Below are 15,875 nucleotides of genomic sequence, written 5' to 3' on the forward strand. Positions count from 1 at the left end.
AATACATAATTTACGGTAAGCTGAGGAGAAGAAAATATATCCAGAGTGTATACTGTATGTGCTATACCTTCTCAAGAAATATGAATTCTTGGAGAAACAATAAGTCCATCAGTGACTCCCAGGAGAAACAAAGAAGATCAATGTTGTGAATAGTTAAAATATTTGGAACATAATATTCATTCAGAAGAATTTCAGGTAGATAGGTAAGAAAGGAGGGATTGGGAAAAGAATCATTACTTCATTATCATCTCTGTTCACATTTATGATGGGAAGAAAAATGAAGACAAACTGCATTAACAATTAATAAAAGCCATGTTCTCAGAATTAAATTTTAGTGAAAGCATGAGATTATAGGGCTTATTGATGCAGAGAAAATATTTCATGGCAGAGATGGTGAAAAGGGAGCTCCATAAAAAAGAGTGGATGAAAAAAAGTGAATCAATTCCTCTGTAGCATGGGTAGTCTATCATTGAAGATCATTTCATTTTTGTAACTTAGCCTGATGGACAATATCATTCAAAAATGAATGTGTCATAGAGAAAGAAATTTTACATTATTGGTAGATTTATAGGGTATAATTGAACAATAGGGCATCTGAAAGAGTAGCAGTTGGCTAACTCTTTGAAAACCTGACTGTCACAGAAAGACAGAACAGTGAGTTTGAAAAAAATGCTAGGAAATTTTGAATGTTAGACAAATTCGAGAACATAACTAATGAAATAACCAGATTTTACCAGAAATGTGCATCCCTGATGCACTTAAAAAGGAAAATACACTTGATTCCTTTTTACTTTTTTTAGGTTAAACTCTAGTCACTCTTCATTCTGTCAGTATTACATACAGCCGAGGGAGGAGGCACGGCACTGAACTTATGCCAGATATAAAATATCACACAGAAAATGATGCCTGACACTTTAAATGAACAAACTTTATGGCATATCAATTAAAGCACAATAAAGCTGTAGCTCACGGATGGCTTGAGTAGGTGAATAGCACAATGTTTAATAAGCAACACAGATGAAGCTCGGGTCTATTTGTAGTTTCCGGTGTCTTTCGGTTAAGGCATCAAGTTCAGGAGACCCTGGGGTTTCGGGTTTTCAGTTAGTGCAAATTTAACTTGAGTTGTGTAATTTATCTTGGCCTCAGTGATTTGCATTTGCATTTTGGGCAGTGACATTGCACATGCAAGGGAGTGCTGAGAAAACACTTCTCACCACAAACAGGGATTACAGCAACATGGCCCCAAGTCACAATGTGGTCAGAGCTCAGTTCTGTATTAGCAAATGCCCAGAATAGTGTTGGATTTCCCCTGGTCCCTTGGACGAAATATTTAGTTACCTTCTTTTCTTCTTATGGCAAGTTCCAGAGTATGCTCTGAATGGCGGAATATTCTAACACTCACATGTGAAGAGGTAGGGAAGGCAAACTCTGCCTTAATCCTATGGGAAAGCCCAGGAATAAACTGCATGCTACTTGAGAAGTTTAGTTTGTATTCCCCAGGTAAAAAAAACAACATGCTCTGATGACAAGGACAGTTGGTGCTGCAAAGTCATCTAAGGAAACTGCCTCTTATGCTTTGTTACAACAACACACTTAAGATTATGTTATCACATATAGGTATTTCTGAAAAAATAAAAATCTGATAGAAAAACAAAAATCTCTTTCTTTGGCCTGATTTATTTGTTTGCCTGTAAGTATATATTCTCATAATATAGAAATAGTTAATTATGCTTATTATACGAATGTATTTGTACTGATTAGGTGATGTAGAAACAGTAAGAACATAAAACTTCATCACATACAGAAAATACTCAATATGGATTTCTAATTGATTATTTCTGAAAACACATCTTAAAGTCTCTAGATTAGACAAGTGTATTGAGACTCTGAGTGTATATCCCAACGTGGTAATGTCTAATAGGCTTTCAAAACATATACGAAAGATAAAAGAGAAATGGAGAGGGCATTTGCTGAATGTCAGTACTACTTTTCTAGACACTTCTTGGCTGTTCATCTTATTAGACTGTCCAAGTGGGCTAACTGGAACCTACACTTGGAATTGATATGTAATCCTCAGTCACTTTGAAACTATAGTCAATGAATAATTTGCCAGTGGCGGCAATCAGTAAGCAGGAAGTTTCATCCTGGGCTGGGGAGTGTGGCATTGGCACAATTTGTACAATAGATTTTTAACCTAAGGATGCGGCAGAGATGAAAAATCATTCAGGAAGCCTGTATGGTCTGCCTCTAATTTATCATAGCTTACATCTCTTGCCTGCCAGGAGAGCCAAATTCATATGTTATTGTCCCAAACCTGTCATTTGCAGGACTGCCTTTTAATCTTCCCCCATGAATTACTTCCAGAAAGGTCACCGAGATCCAATTAGAACCTTATCAGAGATGTACATGCAGTCCAGATTCACACTTATCGAGAATGGCTCATAAATCCACAAACTTCACATCACAAGGTGCCATTAGCAAAATGCATAATTGAGAGAGGGGTTTTAAAATGGCAAAACACCTGTGTGTTTGCCAGCTTTTGAGTCCTTGCTTTTAGGCATCACAGAAGACAGAGAACAGCCCTAAGCTAGATGACAAAGGTGGGTGATTGACAAGCACAGAAGTCAAGTAGAGAACTCCTCTTTCCAGCCATTACCACCAACCTTGTGTCCAAGGCTTTTGGCTGATTATAAAACAAGCAAAAATAAGTAAATTTATTATAAAAATATTGTTTGTTTTCTTTAACTTAGTATTTAACATTGTATTACAGTTTTGCATACATATTGCTGCTTCTCTACGTGGACTTTAATTCGGCATCCAGGGTAATAACTGGCTAGATTAGTTCATTTCAGGGAAATAAAAATAAAATCGTCCCAACACATTTCTTAATTCACAACTATCACATTAGGTCATAAGTTTCTGGAAATTAATTTCTCCTTTGTCTGTAGAGTGAACACCCATTATAAAATTATCTCAGCATCCCTGTGTATATCTAACTGCTTGACAATCACAGAATGCAATAAGTAACTGTGATATCAGAAGGGAAGCACACAGAGATAATGACTTACTATATAAAAGACTTCATTATTATTCCAAGAAAAAAATGTCTGGCTTTCTTTAAAAGAGACAGTAATGGATCAATAAATTATTTATAGTAAAAGTTATACAAAGTATCTCTGGAAATGTTTTCTTTTTACTTACTTCTTTTTTAAGAAAAGCAGATGCAGAGTAGGAAAAAAATTGGGAGGCTGGGCTACATTTTAAACTCATGCTTCTATTGACCTAGTCAAGGAACTTACTGGAATTACTGAAAGTATGACTTGTTCACAGTGACCCAATTCTAATAGCTAACTGATTGTACTACATGAGGATGCCATTGCTCAGTTTTAGGACATGCTTTGTCTCTATGATCAGAGGGTTCAATTATGCATACTTCTTCCTTGCACACGGGAAGAGATTGTGTACATCAGTGGATTCTATTATTTGATATAAACTGACCAGTGAAAAATTACTATCAAATTTCATAATACAAATATATTGCTTCTTTCATAGTTCATTCAGTGTTTAGTGTGCAAAAATGAGTATATTAATCCCTCTGACAGTCAGACTTAGCTGAGCGTTCACTGAAAATCCAGCTTAACTTTTTCTTATTACGGCACAATACACACATTCCATTCTCAGGTTTGCAGTATTTCATCACCATATAAAAAAACAAACAAAACATGTCTGCCTTCAGAAAAAAAAAATGTATATCACAATAAAAGAAGACAGTGCAGTCACTCTACAAGGTCAAAGCAGTGACAAGAGCATTTGCGTTCTGTCAGAAGGCTCTTGGTTCATGCTTAACAAGCGGAATGTAATTGCCCATTTGTGAAGCTTCAAATGACACAAAATATTCTCAGACCTGTTTGTATGTGGCCACCGCCCTACAGACACCCTCACCCATTTTCCTTCTGCCACTGGTGTGCAGTAGGGTTTAGACCTTAGCTGGTCTGAGAAAGAAGCAAAGTTTTTGGTTTTTTGTTTTTAATGTTGACAAGCTTGTCATCTATATCATAGGATCTGACATGAGCAGGTGTCATGAAGGGGAAATGACTGACTTTTATTCATAGTTATCAAAACAAGGGAGAAAGAATGACTAGCAAGCCAGATGCCACTGCCGCTGCCTAACTTCAGTGCCAGTGGGTATGAGATGACTTTCAAAGCCCTGTTGCTGAAGGCATGAACTACCTAAGAGAACATGAGAACATGGGGTGTCACTCAGTAGTAGGAAGCGGCTATATACCAGGATCCTCTGGAAAATACTGTGTTGTAAATATATATTTATTTTTATTATTTATTTATTTATTTGTTTGTTTGTTTATCTATTCATTTATGTATTTATTTAGTTATTAGTGAAAGACCTGTTAAACTATAGAACAAGCTCCACAACACCACATTGCATATTTTATTTCCAAACCAATTAAGCAGCACAGGATTCATGAGCATTTGTTGGGCATTATATCACATTTCCAAGGAGTTGCAGGCACTTAAGGCTTCCATGAGTGGTTAGTATCAATACAAGGTAGATGAGTATTGGTTTGAAAGACTACACCAAGAACAATGCCTTCCTAGATTTAAAATTAAATAGTTTCAATACTAAGATAATAAAATATATAAAAGTGGATATTTTAGTAAAATATTTAGTCCATGTTATTTTATGTTTTTTTTTTCAACATCAAGAAATTAATACTGGAGCTGAAAAAATTTGCATGTGTATTCGCATGCAGCATGCATACACCTTTGAATGCATGTTCACATGTGTGTGGGGACATGATTATGCATATAGTCGGGTGTGCATGTTTGTATGTGTATCTCTCTGTGTGTGTATGTATGTGTGTAAGTAGAGGCACAGAACTGACCCCTATTGTCTTCCTTTGTCACTCTCCTCATATATTGGGTCAAGGTCTCTAGCCAATCCCAGAGCTCTGGTCCAACTACCAACTGGTCTAACTAGCCTGGTAGTTCCCTAGGGTTGTCTTCTGAACTAGTAGGATTAGAATTCACTACCATGCCTACCTTTTATGTGTGCAGTGAGAATCTAAGTTTTGCACTCCTCATGTTTCTCCAGCAAACATTTTATTCCTTGAGCCATGAATTGCCCCAGTACCAACCTATTTTTTTTATCATTTAATTTGTTTAAATCAGGCAGTAGCAAATGCTTGATTCTAGTCTTCAATGACTCTCAGGAATGTTTTGAACACATATTTTATCCTTTCCCCCTACATTGCTCTTTCTATCTAATCTCTACAATCATATTTCCTATATATTTATAGTTAAGAAGAGAATAGGTTGTACCTGATCACAAATCTTGTAATGAGATATTATTTGCAATGGATTTTAATATTGCAAACAGTTTTAAGCACAGCTCTGCCACTAATCCATGTTGCCACTTACTAAACCCTTATACTTTCCAACACAGAACCAAACATTTTTTTTTGCTTGCCTGACGTCCAGCTGGTTATTTGCAATCTTGTATTCATATTCATGAACATGCATTTTCCTCGAAGTGTGGACATCCACAGATGGACACGACCTCCAGTGTAATTGAGGTTGCCTGGCAAGTGTCTACCCTAGTTTCTGTCAAGATCAAAAACCTGTCTATACAAGGGCCAGCCAACATGACTATCTTAAATATCCTGGGCAGTACTTCATTCATAAATTTTTCAACTTAGGCACGTAGAACAGAGGAAATGTCCATAGCCTCTCACTGGACAAGTGACTCTTACAGATGAACAGGCAGCCATTAAGAGGGCAGTTCTAAATAAAGACTTATCTGAAGCCAGTGGTCTGCTCAATTAGAATCCCTGAATAATAGGAACAGAGTTTCCTTCAACATCAGTGGAAGAAGAGCCAGAGAGTTCCATGACTTTATCATAATTTTTCTTATTTATCCAATAGCCAAAAGGAAAATGCAAACAAAGGAAATTCAAATATCATGCCTGATCATTTAATCTCAGAGCCATGGCTTTTTTTTTTCTCATGAAGGCAAAGGAGTAAAATGTTAAAGTTACTTAAAAAAAAAAAAAAAGAACAAAACAAAACAACTAAAACAAAAACAGCAGTTCCTTCACTGATGATAGAAAGAAAAACAAAAAATCTTCTAGTTAATTTTTATATTTAGAAAAGTTAATTCTCTTCTCTAATTCATCAGGAGAAATATATGAAGATATAAATTAAAAAGAGTAACCGTCCCTAACAATGAAGAATATATTCTCAAATGAAATAAAACTAATGTACAAATTAATGCTTCTAATTGATAGAAATCCTGTCTTATTTATACAAAGACAAATTCTGAATCAAAAGAAATGCCATCAATTTTAAGATATTCCTGCAAGTGTGCCCTTTATCCCAGCTATGTAAACCACATGCATCCTGCACAGATTTCAAAAGTTAGGATGAAGTAATAACTTAGGCAACGTAGCACATCATTGCCTGAATTCCACATCAACAATTGCTTCAGGTTACCAAATAGGATCCTAAACATCAGTCACTTAATCTATTCTGTTTTGTTGCCACATTTACAATTAGAAATCACAAGCCATGCATTTTTTGCGTGTTGAAGGCTGCCAGCAGCATTTTCAGAACTGTATGATTTCTGGGCAAGACTTCAGAGTTGAACCATGGAACCATTCAGTTCCACAGCTGTCAAACCGCCGATATCAACTAGAGTCAATGGCACACTATCGTCTCTCCAGCTTGCTTACCTGCTGCTCTGAAAACAAATGGACAGTCAGCTAGTGGAAGCACAGTGAATGGCAGATACCATATTTATCACAATCACTGTGATCCATGGTGGAAGAAAATCAATTTCTCTTAATCGAGTAGAGTGACTTATTAAGGGTTATGAGTTCTGACTGGATAGCTGTACTGATTTGATTATATTGGGAGGAAAATTAGCAATGGCCTTCTACATAGTCTCTTCCTTTGTCTTCTGGCTCAGGGTTCATTATTAAATTATTATCCTATGAAAGCAATTGTGAGATCATGCTTTGATCAAGAAGCTGCTGGGGGAAAGGGTGATGAGGGGTTTTACAAAGTGTTGACAGGTAGAGATGTGAACTTTTGCAAAACCCTCCTTGAAGAGTTGTTGTTTGAGAACTGAAAAATATAGCACACACCCATCCCATGGCGACACTAGAAGTGACTTTCTAAAAGAGTCTCATCCTAACCTCTGTCCCTCAGCTTCTGCACTGTGATTTTGATAATCCAGTTCCTGACTCCTGAATAAAACCTTAGTTTGTAACGGCATCTGGGAAGAACAGATCATGGGTAGTATTTTAAGTCTTAGTTGTTAAAACTTTGGGCTAAATTGCTGCCAAAATTCAAAGCCTAATTTTGATAGTTTCAAGTCCCCAAAACACTGACCTCAAACTGTACAGAATATTTGAAGAAAATACTGTGAAAAGTTTTATTATGAACTCATCTATTTTTGCCTGTTTTTCTATGAGGAAACTAGAAGAAAGAAAAAAGAACAAACATCAAATGTTTCTAGTTCTATTCAGCTCAGTAATTTTGGAAGAGTTTTTCATACATACAAGAAATACCAAATTAATTTTGTTTAAATAAAATTAGTAAGAGATATCTATCTCTTCTAACCTGTACAACAATCAAATGTCTTTTGCAAATACTTGTGTTTCAGAAATTGTCTACATGTAAATGTTCATTACCTTACCAATACTATCTTGCAATTCAAAAAAAAAAAAAAAAAAAAGGCCAAAGTTGTTGCTAAGTACAAACATAAAATGTGAATATGATGGTGTTTTAGTGAGCATAATATTAAATTGCTCCTTCTTGACTAATGCTTAGAAGTTCTAAACTTAAATTTTCTTTGCATTGAGTGAAAATATATCACATAATAATTTTAACAAAGGGATGATGAAATACTTAGAAATAGAATAGCCTGGATTTCAGAACATAGTTATGGTGAAAAGTATGTATTTATCTCTCTCGATTCCTCTACCTCAGCCTGTCTGTTTGCTTTCCACACCTCTCAAGCTGTCTGCCTCACTACTATCCCTTCCAGATTATGTACTAAAAATTGGAAATTTTTTTTTGTTTGTTTTGTTTATAAAGCAATTTTATTTCTGCCGAGGAGGTGTCTTAATGTTTGTGTCCAGGGATGCTGCAGAAAGAAACTCTGCCTCTCAGAACTCGGTCCCTGAGTCCTCAGCAGCAGTATGCTGTGTTTCAACCGTCTATATTGGGGACCAAAGATGTTGGGACCATGTAGAGTCAAACTAGTCACCAGTTGTTCAAAGTTACCCAGTCTCCAAGATGGACATGACAGATTTTCTGGGCCAAGGAACCTGCTGTTAGTCAGGGGCGGGGCGGTGGCGAGTTCCGACTGAAAGTGAGCAAAAGATGAGTCTGGTGCTGAGGCAGCCTGAGCAGGCCTGATGCAGCATGACCTGCTGGTTTTCTTTAGCTACCTGACGCTTGCCGGAAAGGAACCAGGTGTCTTGAAAGCACCCCCTCAGGGATAAGTTCTCCGAACAGAGAGGCTGCACAAATAACACATGCAAGGCCCTAGCACCCTGAACCCCGCCAACGTCCTCAAAATAGTACCGCACAGCCGCTTCGCCCTGCACGTGGGCCTGCAGCTCCGGAAGATTCACTGTCACACTCTGGTTGTTCACGGGATGGCAGTTGATTATCCGGGACCCGTGGAGGTCGCTCATATCAGTGGCCCCAGAGGGGAGGATGGGGGAGAAGGCACCTCTGAACAGTGGACAGTTTCGGGTGGGCTCCATAAAGCTAGGACTTGAGTCTGGACATTAGCGAGGTTTTCAAGACACGTATATTGGCCTTCAAGGCATCACTTGCCCCGGGATTCCTGGAGAGGCCACAACCTCCTCTGGACAAAAATTGGAAATCTTTATTACATAGTCTTTCCTTAAAATTGATCTCTCATTTTTACCGTTTTCGTATTAGTAAGATTAAATTATTGGATATCGTATGTATGTAGCATAATTGCTATACATTATCCCAACTGTTCACTTGAAGATATATCAAAAGATTTATGAATGTAAGAAAGTTAAAATTATATCTAACCTTCCATGTTTTTTCTTTATTTATTATAATCATTTATTAAAAAAAACAATTTATTCAATTTGTATCCCCACTGAGGCCTCCTACCTCATCTCCTCCCGTGCCCCTTCCCAAGTCCACTGACAGGGGAGGTCCTCCTCCTCTTCTATTTGACCCTAGCCTATCCTGTCTCATTAGTACTGGTTGCATTGTCTTCCTCTGTGGCCTGGCAAGGTTGCACCCCCAGGGGAAGGTGATCAGAGAGTCTGTCACTGAGTTCATGTCAGAAATAGCCCCTGCTCCCCTTACTAGGGACCTCACTTGGATACTGAGTCTATGGGATACTGAGCCTCTGAGCCAGTTTTAGGTCTTCTCCATACATTGTTCTTGGTTAGGGTATCAGTCTCTGCAGGGACCCCAGGGCTCAGTTTTTTTGGCTCTGTTGGTCTCCTTTTGGAGCTCCTGTCCCCTCCAGGTCTTTCTTTCTCCCCCTTCTTTCATAAGACTGCCTGCACTATGCCCAAAGTTTGGCTATAAGTCTCAGCCTCTGCTTTGGATACCTTGATCGGTAGAGTCTTTCCGAGGCCTTCTGAGGTGGGCTCCTGTCCTGTTCCCTGTGTTCTCCTGCTTCCAATGTCTATCTTATTTGTCCTTCTGAATGAGAACTGTAAACTTCCACTTTTTGATTATTCTATATATAGTTTGTTTATCTTTCTTACTTACTTTGTTTGTTTTCGTTTTTGTGTTTTAAAGACAGAGTTTCTCTGTGTAGACCTGGCTGTTCTGGACTTACTTTTGTAGACAAGGCTGGCTTCATACTTACAGAGATTCACCAGCCTCTGCTTCCCCAAGTGCTGGAATTTAAGGTGTGCACCACCACCGCACACCTAATATACAGTATTTTTGAAAATATTAATAAATAAATCTTTCATACATTCATCTCCCTCAACATGCTCCATTTTGTAACTCCTCAACTTAGCAGAAACTCTAGTACACAAATATTCTTATAAGATACTTGCGGTTAACAAACTCAATTTTTATATTAACATTCAAGCCTGCTTTAAAAAAAATGCTACTTCATGATTATTATTTATTTTTCTATTCTTCATTTTACATTGCTGGAAATTCACATTCCACTGTATTTGAGACATCTTCAAAATGTACAAAATAGATTAAAAAAGCCATTCTCTAATTAAAGTCGAGGGTCAAAGGATATTTTTAGTGACTGAGTAGAAAAGCTGATCAGTCTCTTGGTACTACCTCAAAGTTTGCAGATTCCATTTTATTCTGTGATAGGAAAGTCCTGTGGGTTGACAACATATAACTCAAAAGGCTGCTTCAGAAATGTCTCCTTGGTAGTTACCAAATTGTTTTGGTTGTAATTGTCATACTCATTTAGTCAAAGGGCTTTTATGGTAGCTTCCCACGAGTTGAAACTCCTATAGTTTAATGATAAAGCCGAATCAGATAAAATTGACACATTATGCTAAGGAGACCATATTAATTGGAGAGAGTTGCAGGAACATTTACCATAGCTCCACTTAAAATAATTTTGCTGCTTATCACTTAATAATCACCAAAATACCTTTCAGTCCTCTGTGTCCCAGCTCAGAAAAATTAAAACTACAATAAATCTTCTGACATACAGTGTCCCAACGTTATTAAACACCATCATTCAATACACAATCATTGAATAAAAATGACAACCCTATAAATCATATAAATCCATCAGGATTCTAGTCTGAGGTCCTCTCCACCCCCCACATTGGGTAAGATTGTATTTCAATGCTTGATTCCCTAATAGTGTTCCTGTTTGGGGGAAGCCTCTGAACCTTAAAGAGAAGGCCTAGGAGGAGGAATGGGGGTGGGGGTGGTTAGGTCCTGAAAGTACAGCTTAATCTCAGATCAATATGCATATGGTTTCTGGTTTAGCATTAGTTAGGAATTCACACATCCCCCAACTTACTAGACCTAGCTGTCCAAACAAGGTAGGCTGTATCTTCGGAAGTCTAATCGAAAAGTTTTTCTTCCAAGAGGCAAATTCTGGAAAATATTTTGTGAAAATAGCATATAAAATAACTCAGACATGTACTTTGCAGGTAAAAACTAGAATGTGCCTTTTTGAATTCTTGTAATTTTTTGTGAATTGCCTATGAAATAGATTAGGCTGTTTTCTAAATTAAAAAAAAAATACATTCTAGGAAACCAGCAGAAAATAAATACCAGCACCTTAATTTCAAGTGAATTATCTTAGCAATTTAGTACTTTTCATTATTTTCAAAGAAAAATTTAGGGGCTGGAGAGATGGCTCAACAGTTAAGGGCACTGACTGCTCTTCCAGAAGACATGGGTTCAAATTCCAGCACCTACATGGCAGCTCTGTATCTCCAAGATCTGACAGTCTCACACAGACATTCGTGCAGGCAAAGCACCAATGCACATAAAAAGAAAGTCAATAAAAATATAAAAAAAAAATAAAAGAATGGAAGGATAAAAAAAAAGATGACTCCAGTGCCAATTTATAATTACTTGCTTAATTTGTTACTTAGCTTTTACTTTGAGCCAGGGTCTCACCACATTTTTCAGGCTTTTCTTGAACTCACTCAGCAGCCAAGAGGAGCCTTGAACTCACAATCCTCCAACTTCTGCTCCTTAAGTAGCTGAAATTATAGGCCTTTGCTATCTAGAACAGCCAACATCTTACTTTTATCCATAAAGCTATATTTCTACAAATATTCTTGGCAGTTGTAATAGTTCCAAAAGTATGAGCCTTTAAATCTCTCTTGACCACTGATGCTTACTGTTAAGGCATCTCACTCAGGCCACCCTTTGGAATGTTTATGCCAGCTGATGTACTGAGCTATCTCCATGGGCACAGCCTGCTGCTAGAGATAAATCTGGTTTGTAATAACTATATAGTACAAGGACTAACCTAAACTGAGGATTTCTGTTTACCAACTATAAAATAAGATCTGTAGTGTGTGTGTGTGTGTGTGTGTGTGTGTGTGTGTGTGTGTGTAGAGGAGATCTTTCAACAGAATAGCCAGTGTTCATTTGGGATTACCAGAAATGTAAATGAGGAGATAGAGTTATAGAAATTGAAGTTGGACTAACAATTATGCAATGCTGGGGAAAGCACATGGGATTGAGAAATTAAACATCATGAGAAAATATTTGTGAAATGCAAATGCTTTTAATAACAACTACAATACACAACACAATTTACACACAATACAAACACAATATACACATTCGTACTGAAGGATAGACCTGCAAACACTCAGCAAGATTAGTAATTTTGCTCTTACCTATTTACATTTTTTTCATGTCTCTGCACTGAATTGTTAAGTCATTAGACTGAAAATCCAAGAAAAACGTATAATTCCTCTGGTCATTACCCAATATATCCTTACTCCTACCACTGAAATCACCATGCAATAAGCATTCTGTGAAAATATGCTTAAATGGATGAAAAGTCTGTTTAATTCTGAAAAATTTCAATCTTAATGCCTAATAAATGAGTCAATCATGTATAATTACAAAATATATATTTAAGTATCTCAATGAACTTACATCATCCAACACAGGAGATGGAAAACAACATAGACTCAAATCCAATAATTCACATAAGATCACACAGCCAAGGAGCTACCTATAGTAAACAGTTCAGCTGGAATTGAAAGGAAGATATTTCCTCTCACTGTATTTATTCTCTGGCCTCATACCTAAACAAATAACTTCTCAACTAATGGATGTTTTCTTCACTAAGTTTATCTTATTAGGTCCTATACTATTTCATTCACTCACTAAGACAGAGAACCTTATATGAAAATACTAACTTTGGCAAAAACTTGTGCTAAATATATGGGTAGGTAATTTATATTTTAACAAATATTTAAGTGGCTGTCCACAATGAAGATCAAATCATCTTGTGTTGCCTCTGTAAGAATGTTGCCAAGTTCGTGATGAAAGGTACACTGTCATTTGCACGTCCCTAATCCCTGATTATATGAAGCAAAGAGTTGAGCAGGCTTAAAGTAAGGGAGGTTGTAAATCTAACCTCAAAGATGCAATGATGACTATGCATTAGGTCAGACCACAAACAAGAGATGAATAAACAAAGTGATTTGCATATGAGAATCATATATTGTGGCCATTGCAATAAAAGTTGCTGTGCTTCTGAGGGTACATATGAACGTGAAAAGATTTCAGAGATGTGAAAATAAGGCAGTAGAAATGTGTGGAAGAAATGGAGCTTTTTATGGTCAGTATTTCTACATTATTATTAACAATTCAAGAAAAAAGGATTATCAAAATTAGTCAAGTATGAAATAATCCCAAAAAAATTTCAACAAGAAGAAAATAATTATGTGTCTTTCATATTCCTTCTTTTTCTCTGCTTACATAACTTTAAAATGTGGACAGAGCTCCCTTGAGAACTCACGCTGAGAGCCTGACATTGAACTACTAGTGAGCACACAAATGAAAAGTGCTGAATAATTTATCACAAACTGGTGATTGTGGACAGAGATGTCTAAAATAAACCAATAGAGACTTAATGATCAAGGAGAAAACAGCTGAAACTATGAACTGAAATACCAAACCACAAAGGTTAGCTCTTGTTGCAGAGATTGCTCTTGCGTCTCTCTTACACAAATTGGAACCTGTAAATCTCATTTGTGAATTTTAAGTAGGCCAATTAGGGATCAAACAGATGATCTCTTCATTGCCTTTATAATAATACTTGAGGTAACCAATTCAAACTTATATTTAATAGCCACATATTTTCCTTTAAATCATCTTCCACAGAAGCTCTGGGAATGGACTATGACAGTGCTTTAATCCTGTATTCCTCCCCTCAGCTCCAAGTCATCACAATTCTGATTGTAATGAGCTTACTCTGCATCTGTCTGTCACAAATAACCTAGTAACTACTAAATGGATTGCCATCAATCTTTCAATTAGAATACATAACTTTATTAGCACAATATTTTTTGAACTGATTGTATTACTTTGAAAAAGAGCTTTCATTTATTTTGTCGTTTAGGGTCAAATGTGTGCAATCACTGGGAGCTAGATAAATAATCATAACCGGCTTTGCAGGCTGCAGGCACGGAAAATATGTTTTCTTGTACTTTTGCAGGTGAAATGACTATTAATAGTAAAGATTTAGAAGCCCTCACTAGAGGCATATTTTGTGACCTGTTTCTGTAACTTATTCTGGGGTATGAATAGCAATTATACTCTCAAAAAATCAACTGTTAGTAAACTTGAGCTACAAGAAAACTTGATGTAAATCATTATACATTAAACATTAGATAAATAAGTGTATCAGTTACAGTAGGGCAAACCTTTCTTATGCTTAAGTAGTTATATTTCCTATATCTGTACAATAACAAGTTTAATTTCATGCAGGACACACCTTTGACCAAGCTCACGAACCTCAGTGTCACTGTACAGTTAAGCTTGGTCAGCGTCTCTTTCCTTGTGAATGCCTCACGGTAAACAGTTGATAGTGATCCAGAGCAGAATTAATGCTAGTATACTAAAATTGTCGTGGCGTCCCTGAATTAAATATGAAGGAACTAATAACACTACCCATGAAAGATGATGGAATCTCACTGAAATGTTGCAGTTTAGAGGCAAATTTATTCCTTTGATGGAATCACCTGGATCTACCTAAGCAGCAATCAAAGGTGAAATCTAGAAACACTCATGGGATCATGACTTTGTGCAGACAAACCGCAGCTCTTACAGAGTTAACATTTTTTTTAATTGTCATAAAAGTCTGGCATAAATGCTATTATAATTCCATGTTTCATTGCAAGTAAAATATATGGAGAAAAGGTATAATATTCCTGACACTAAAACTTTGTCATGGGTAAATTACTTCTTATTCCTAACTGAAAGTAGAAAGGACACTCTTAATGAAACAACTCCTGAGCTGTCTATCAAGTTAATGACTGAAATAAAATGTAACAGCTCCTGGTCAACATTCCCTCCATGAGAAGTGAACTTGACGATACTGCACTCACCTGTAGCTTCATCTGCTCTATTTCACATCATAACCCGTTCCACAAAGTCTTGCACTATCGGAGCATGTCACATCTGTTCTTAAGAGGTCTTACATGCACTCATCCTGACGCTCGAGGCAAAGAAGCTCTGATTCTCATTCGTGAGCATGGTTCCACCTGATTCCCTAAGTCAATGGTGGAACTCTACCCCTGCCTCCGCAGGCTCAGACTGTTTCTAAGCACTGTTCCATCTCAAGGTTTGTATTTTCATGAATGAGTTTCTTCCTTCCAGCTATACTTAATGTTCCTCACTTACAACTTTTTAAAGTTTGTTCACTCAAAAAAATATTTTCCATAAGGAACACATGACTGTCTTCACTAGTCACCAGCACACATTTGTCTCAGGTTTGCTTGCTTTTGCTTGCTTTTTTGAACTCTGGCGTTTTCACAGATAGAACAGATGATCTCTGGCTCTGCTATATATTTTAGCAAAGACATAGTGGTTTCTCACAGGATTTTAATCATGAAGGTAGTGTGGAGGCAAGAGAAATGACTCAACCATTAAGAGTGATGGTTATTTTTCCAGAGGGTTATAGTTTGATCTCTGCATGGCAGTTCATAATATCTCCTGTCCCAAGGGATCTTTTGCCCTCTTCTGTTCCCTATGGGCACTACACACTCAAAGTGCATAAACTTATAATCAGTCAAACACTCATATGTAAGATAAAAATAGAAGCTAAAATTTTTTAAAAGATAGTTTTTTTAATACATCAGATACATGTGTTATCTATT

At 36.9% G+C, this 15,875-nt stretch overlaps 1 protein-coding gene and 1 pseudogene across 9 annotated transcripts in view; both read right to left on the reverse strand.

The window, feature by feature from the left end:
* Robo2 (roundabout guidance receptor 2) overlaps nt 1-15,875 on the reverse strand; it is a 526,320-nt gene that overhangs the window by 435,540 nt on the left and 74,905 nt on the right. The window lies entirely within an intron of this gene.
* LOC129684612 (ran guanine nucleotide release factor-like) lies at nt 8,108-8,792 on the reverse strand (annotated as a pseudogene).

This window comes from Psammomys obesus, unplaced genomic scaffold, assembly GCF_907164565.1.
Source record: "Psammomys obesus unplaced genomic scaffold, mPsaObe1.curated_primary_1811, whole genome shotgun sequence".
NCBI classification, from domain to species: Eukaryota; Metazoa; Chordata; class Mammalia; order Rodentia; family Muridae; genus Psammomys; species Psammomys obesus.